The sequence below is a fragment of the Myotis davidii genome, unplaced genomic scaffold (genome assembly GCF_000327345.1).
Source record: "Myotis davidii unplaced genomic scaffold, ASM32734v1 scaffold1111, whole genome shotgun sequence".
NCBI lineage: Eukaryota > Metazoa > Chordata > Mammalia > Chiroptera > Vespertilionidae > Myotis > Myotis davidii.
Window position 1 is genome coordinate 22,282 of NW_006283030.1, and position 6,697 is coordinate 28,978.

Sequence of the window (6,697 nt, forward strand, 5' to 3'; positions counted from 1 at the left end):
ATCTTTCTTCTATCATTGACAGTCCCTCTAGGTTGTGGGCTGCTTGCCTGTGTTCCTGAGAAGCATCTACGGTACCAGTCTATAGAGTGTGTTTTCTTTAGTGAATTACCGGTATGTTTACCGGTAATAAACTTGCACTGTTTTATGTATATGTTTGATTACATACAGCCTTGTGACAGTTTTCCTGCATGTCATAAGCATTTGAATATAAATTAAAATGTTAAAATCAAATCTGATATTGTTTTACCTTTTATTTGGTGTGTGGAAGGTGTGCGGAAGAGGGGGTAGTCTTATACGGCGAGTATATAACAAACTCTGTATTTTGAGTGGAAATGTTAGGGGGTCGTCTTATACGCCCAGTCGTCTTATACGCCGGCAAATACGGTATATTGATACTCTTAATATTGTCCCACATTTCATGAGGTTTTCCTCATTTCTCTTTATTCTTTTCCTCTCTGTTCTTCAGAGTTCATAATTGCTCATAATTTGTGCAAGTTTGTTAATTTTTTAAATTGAGGTATAATTGACATATCTATAATAATAAAAACATAATATGCTAATTAGACTGGACATCCTTCTAGGACAAAGCCGGGGCTGTGAAGGAAGCCCGGGTCCTGGGCCCCTGCCAGCAGCAGTCAGAGGGATGCCCGGGTCCCAGAGGGAAGCCTGGGTTCTGGATGCCAGAGGGAATCCTGGGTCCTGGGTGCCAGAGGAAAGCCAGTGCCAGCAGCCGGGGAAAGGAAGGCCTACTCTTGCATGAATTTCATGCATTGGGCCTCTAGTAATATTATATTTTTTAAATGTGTACTATGCAGTGATTCCGTATTTGTGTATATTATGAAATGATCACCTCAACAATGTAATAAACAGTGATTTACTAGATGGCTGTAAACTGCTTGGTCAACTGTCTCAGTTTCCTTATTCCACTTATTTTGGCTTACTAACCTATCTCAATGAAAGAAATAAAGGAACCTTCTTGAAAGGAATGGAGATATAGGATATCTCAGTCAAGAAGTAGAAGATATAATGAAGCACACAAAAAAACAAAGATATAGACTTCAAGATAGTGGCAGATTAAGTGGGAGCTACACTGACACTCTCCCACTACCAAACTAGTATTACAACTAAAATACAGAAGAACCACCCTGAATAATCACTGAAGACTAGCTGGAGAGGACCTTGATAAACAAGGATGGAAAGTGGAGACTTCATAGGAACTGGTAGGAAGTGTGGAGGTGCTAGAGGGCTGCCAGGCTCCCACAGACAGCAGCTGAACTTCAGGAGGGATATCTCAGCTGTGGGGGGTTCCTCCTGAGAACCCTGGGATCTAAACCCCAAGCTTGGCCCATGGGCCCAGTTAAGAGCACTGAGAAAGTTCACCACAAAACATCTGGTTGTGAAAAGCAGCAGGATTGATATCTGCCAGGGAGACATGACTGGAAATACAGGCATACTCTTTCTTAAATGGCCAACACACAAAGTTTTGTGTGTAGCCACTCATCTTGGGCTCCTGCAGAGGAGGGCAGAGTGAACTAGAGCTGTGTGAGGAGAATTCATGGTTGGGGGCGCTGGGGATAGAGTTCTGAAGGCAGATACCAAGCTGAATCATTCCCCCATACTACAGAGAACATCTTTCTCAGGCAGATCTTAACCATACAGACAGCTTTTGTCTATGGGGAAACAGTTGCCCCACCCTGTTGGAAAATCTCTCACTCCACCCTGTGGAGTTTACCTCTTGCTGTGGTCTATAGCCCGAGGCTCATTAAGAGACTGAGAAGGTGGATTTCTGCGTGCTTTTGAGTCATTGCCTGATCTACTTCTGGACTGGGGCTAGGAAAGGCAGACCTTGGTTCACTCTTGGCCCTTTCCAAATGTACCCAGCCCCAGCAGTGGGAGCCACAAGCTGTGGATTGTTGATAGCTCCAAACAGGGTACTCAAGCCCAGTTACAAATAGTGTCTCACATTGTCCTGCATCAATGACCCTCCAAGAAGACTAGGCGTCATAGCAGATCTACCTGATAGATAGAAACAAACCCAAAAAGGCAGCCAAAATGGAGAGAAAGAAAAACAAGACCCAAATGAAAGAACAAATGAATTCTCCAAAAAAAGTGCTAAATGGTCTGGTTGGCTTCACGGGGGAGTTTTACCAAGCATTCAGAAAAGAATTAACACCTATCCTCCTGAAACTATTAAAAAAAAAAATCCAAGAGGAAAGAACACTTCTGTGGAGAGCGGCTACAGCGTTTGGACAAGTTCAAGCCTGGGACTAATGAGAGCACGGTCCTCTCGTGGCAAAGCCATGTGCAGGTCCCAGCTTGGAGGGCAAAGGCCCCCAGCACAATAATAGCCATCTATTATTGCCACAAAAATGTTAAGATACTTAGGAATAAACTTAACCCAGGAGGTAAAAGACCTGTACTCAGAAAGCTGCATGTTGAAAAAAGAGATAGAGGATGATAGAAGCAAGTGGAAAAACAACTGTGTTCATGGATTGGTAGAAATAACATCACTAAAATGCCCATACTACCCAAGGCAATCTATAGATTCAATGCAATCCCTATTAAAAGACCAATGGCATATTTCACAGATTTAGAACAAATACTCCACAAATTTATATGGAACCAAAAAAGAGCCTGAATACGCCCAGCAATCTTGAGGAAGAATAACAAAGCTGGAGGTATCACAATACTAGATATCAAATTATACTGCAAAGCCACTATAATCAAAACAGCCTGGTACTGGCATAAGAATAAGCATGTAGATCAAGGGAACAAAATACAGAACCGAGGTATTGACCCAAGCCACTATGCTCAATTAATATTTGACATAGGAGGCAATAGTACACAAAGGAGTAAAGACAGTCACTTCACTTCAGTAAATGGTGTTGGGAAAATTGGACAGATACATGCAAAAAAATGAAACTAGACCACCAACTTACACCATACAAAGAATAAGCTCAAAATGGATAAAAGACTTAAATGTAAGTTATGAAACCATAAAAATCATAGAAGAAAATGTAGGCAGTAAAATCTCAGACATTTCTCAAGGTAATACATTTTCTGATACATATCCTAGGGCAAGGGAAACAAAGGAGAAAATAAACAAACAAACAATCAAATTTAAAAATGGGCAAAAATGAATAGACATTTCTCCAAAGTGGACATAGAGATGGCCAAGAGACATGTGAAAAAAATGCTCAAGTCACTAATCATCAGAGAGATGCAACTTAAAAATGACAATGAGGTATCACCCCACACCAGCCAGAATGGTTACCATCAACAATTCAAGAAATGACAATGCTGGCAAGGACGTGGAGAAAAGGGAACCCTATACCCTCCTAATGGGAATAGGGACTGCTGCAGCCACTGTGGAAAATAGTATGAAGTTTCCTCAAAAAATTAAATATGGATCTGCCATTTGACCCAGTGATCCCCCCTCTAACAATATATCTTAAGAAACCCCACGCTCTAACCGGTTTGGCTCAATGGATAGAGCGTCGACCTGCAGACTGAAAGGTCCCAAGTTCGATTCTGGTCAAGGGCATGTACCTTGGTTGAGGGCACATCCCCAGTGGGGGTGCAGTTGGGGTCTGGCATTCAGGACTGAGCGAGACGGGCATGACATGCCTGGGAGTTCTCCTGCAGTCCCTCCTCAGCTGGCCAACCTCTTGCACCCTCCCTGGCCCTGATAATGCACTGGTGGGGTCCCTCGGCCTGGCCTGCGCCCTCTCGCAATTGGGACCCCTTGGGGGATGTTGGAGAGCCAGTTTCGGCCCGATCCTGCAGACCAGGCCAAGGGCCCCCACTGGTGCATGAATTCGTGCACTGGGCCACTAGTAACTAATAACTGGAAACAGTCCAAGTGCCTATCAGTAAATGAGTGAATAAGAAAGCTGTGGTATATCTACACCATGGAATTCTATGCAGCTGTAAAAAAAAGAAAGATCTCTTATTCTTTGAGACAGTATGGAGGGACCTGGAGAGTATTATGTAGGCTAAGTAAAATAAGCCAGTCAGAGAAAGACATGTATTACATGATCTCACTCATATGTGGAATTGAATGAACAACATAAACTGAAGAACAAAGTAGATCCAGCGACAAAGAAGTATTGGTCAGTGTGATGAATTTCAGAGAGAAGATGGGGGTGGTCATGTGAGTGGGGAGAGATTAACCAAAGAACTAATATGCATACTAGAGGCCCAATGCATGAAATCCGTGTATGGGTAGGGTCTCTGGGCCTGGCCGGCAATCAGGGCCAATCGGGGCCTTCCTGCTGCCCGCCAGGGCCTTCCTTCCCTGGTTGCCAGCTGTCGGCCAGGGCCTTCCTTTGTTCGGTGCCACCCCCTGGTGGTCAGCACACATCATAGTGAGCGATAGAACTCCAGGTCTCCTGGTTGAACTCCCTAGGGGACAATTTGCATATTAGGCTTTTATATATATAGATTCTATGACTCACACCATAGTGTGTTGAAAGCTTGGGGGAGGGGCTGTGAGTGTGGGGGGGAGAGGGTCAATAGGGAAAAAAAGATGACATCTGTAATACTTTCAGCAATAAAGATAAATTTTAAAAAACACAAACAAAAGAACTATACTATATGGAATTGACTACAGATTTGAAAATAAAAGACTAGTGACCTCAAAGTCATAGCATAGGAAATTGTACAATGTAAAATATGGAGAAAATTTACAGAGAAAAACTGTAGTGAACATCCATCACCATATATGGTTATAATTTTTTTCTTCTGTTAAGAACTTTTAAGATTTACTTCCTTACCAACTTGCAAATATGCAGTACAGTACAATAACTATAGTAACTGTGCTGTACATCACATCCCCAAGACATACTTATTTTGTAAGTGGAAATTTGTACCTTTTGACCCTTTTCACCCATTTTACCCATTTTCCAGCCCCCACTTCTGGCAACCCTACCATCTGTTCTCCACATTGATGAGTTGATTTTTTTTTGTTTTATTATTTTTTAGATTCCACATATAAGTGAGATAATATTTGTTTTTCTGTCTGATTTCTTTACCTTAGCTTTATGTCCTCAAGGTCCATCTGTCTTGTCACAAATGGCAATATTTCATTTTTTTTATTGATTTCAGAGAGGAAGGGAGAGGAAGAGAGAGATAGAAACATCAATGATGAGAGAAAATCACCGATTGGCTGCCTCCTGCACACTCCCCACTGGGGGCCAAGCTCACAACCCGAGCATGTGCCCTTGTCCGGAATTGAACCCGGGACCCTTCACCAGGGGTCCTCAAACTTTTTAAACAGGGGGCCAGTTCACTGTCCCTCAGACTGTTGGAGGGCTGGACTATAGTTTTTAAAAAAACTATGAACAAATTCCTGTGCACACTACACATATCTTATTTTGAAGTAAAAAAACAAAACGGGAACAAATACAATATTTGTATTTGCATGTGGCCCGCGGGCCGTAGTTTGAGGACCCCTGCTCTATCCACTGAGAAAACCAGCTAGGACAATATTTCACTTTTTATAGCTGAATAATATACCATGGTAAAATTATACAACACATTTTCTTTATCCATTCTTCCATTGGTAGACACTTAGGTTGTTTCCATGTGTTGATTATTGTAAGTAATGCTGCAATGAACATGGGAGTGCAAATATCTTTTTGAAAATATTTTTTAGTTTTCTTTGTGCAAATATTTTTTAGTTTTTTCCTGTGCCTGTTTTCTGTGGTGCATGGTTGATGTTGGTAGCACCCAGCAGCTTCCCCTAGCACCCTCCCTCTAGTAAACTACCCCTGGTGATTAACTTTACTGTGAACATATTTTTCAGGCACCCTAGAGGACTGATTCCAGAAGGTAGGTTTCTGGAAAGTCCCAGAGAGCAAAGGTCCAGTACTTTTGTCTTCAAGGAATCACAGCATTAAAAAAAAAAAAAAGGTATCACAGCATCTTTCCTACCATTGAATGAATCTCGGCTGGTTCTGTTCTCTCCCACCATGTCTGGATCTTAGCCATGGGTGGGCAGTAGGGGTTGAGAATATTCTATCTCAGTTCTACTGGTAGTGGCTATTATATCTGCTGTTATATATTACATCTGCTATTCCTATTATCTTTAGACTTCTCTTTACTTCTTACTAGGTAATCCCTCATTACTCCAATATCCTGTTATCATTAATCATTCCGTATCTTAAACTTTCTGTATTCAAAATACTGTGTGCCTTTTCTCTCTTGATTGTACCCAGACTGATACTGAAGTGATCACTGGAATAACAACGATCTATAAAGTTCGTTATATGGCACAAATATATTCATGACTTTTACAGCAATTCCTGTGTAGTGGGCATAGCACATAGTATTACTCACATTTTATAGATGAGGAATAAGGTTTACAGAACATAAGTGAGTTTTCCAAAGTCATATAGTCATTTTTATCATTTGTAAAAAGGGGATAACAATAGAACCTACCTCCTAGGGTCATTACAAAGACTGAATGAAGTATGTAAAGTGCTTAGTACATGGTAATGGCTTGATGTTAAGTTATATATATATTAGAGGCCCGGTGCACAAAAATTTGTGCACTCGGGGGGCAGAGGGGTCCCTCAGCCCGGCCTGTGCCCTCTCGCAGTCTGGGACCCCTCAGGAGATAACGCCCTGCTGGCTTAGGCCTGCTCCCGGGTGGCAGAGGGCAGGCCCAATCCCTAGGTGCAGCCCCTGGTCAGGC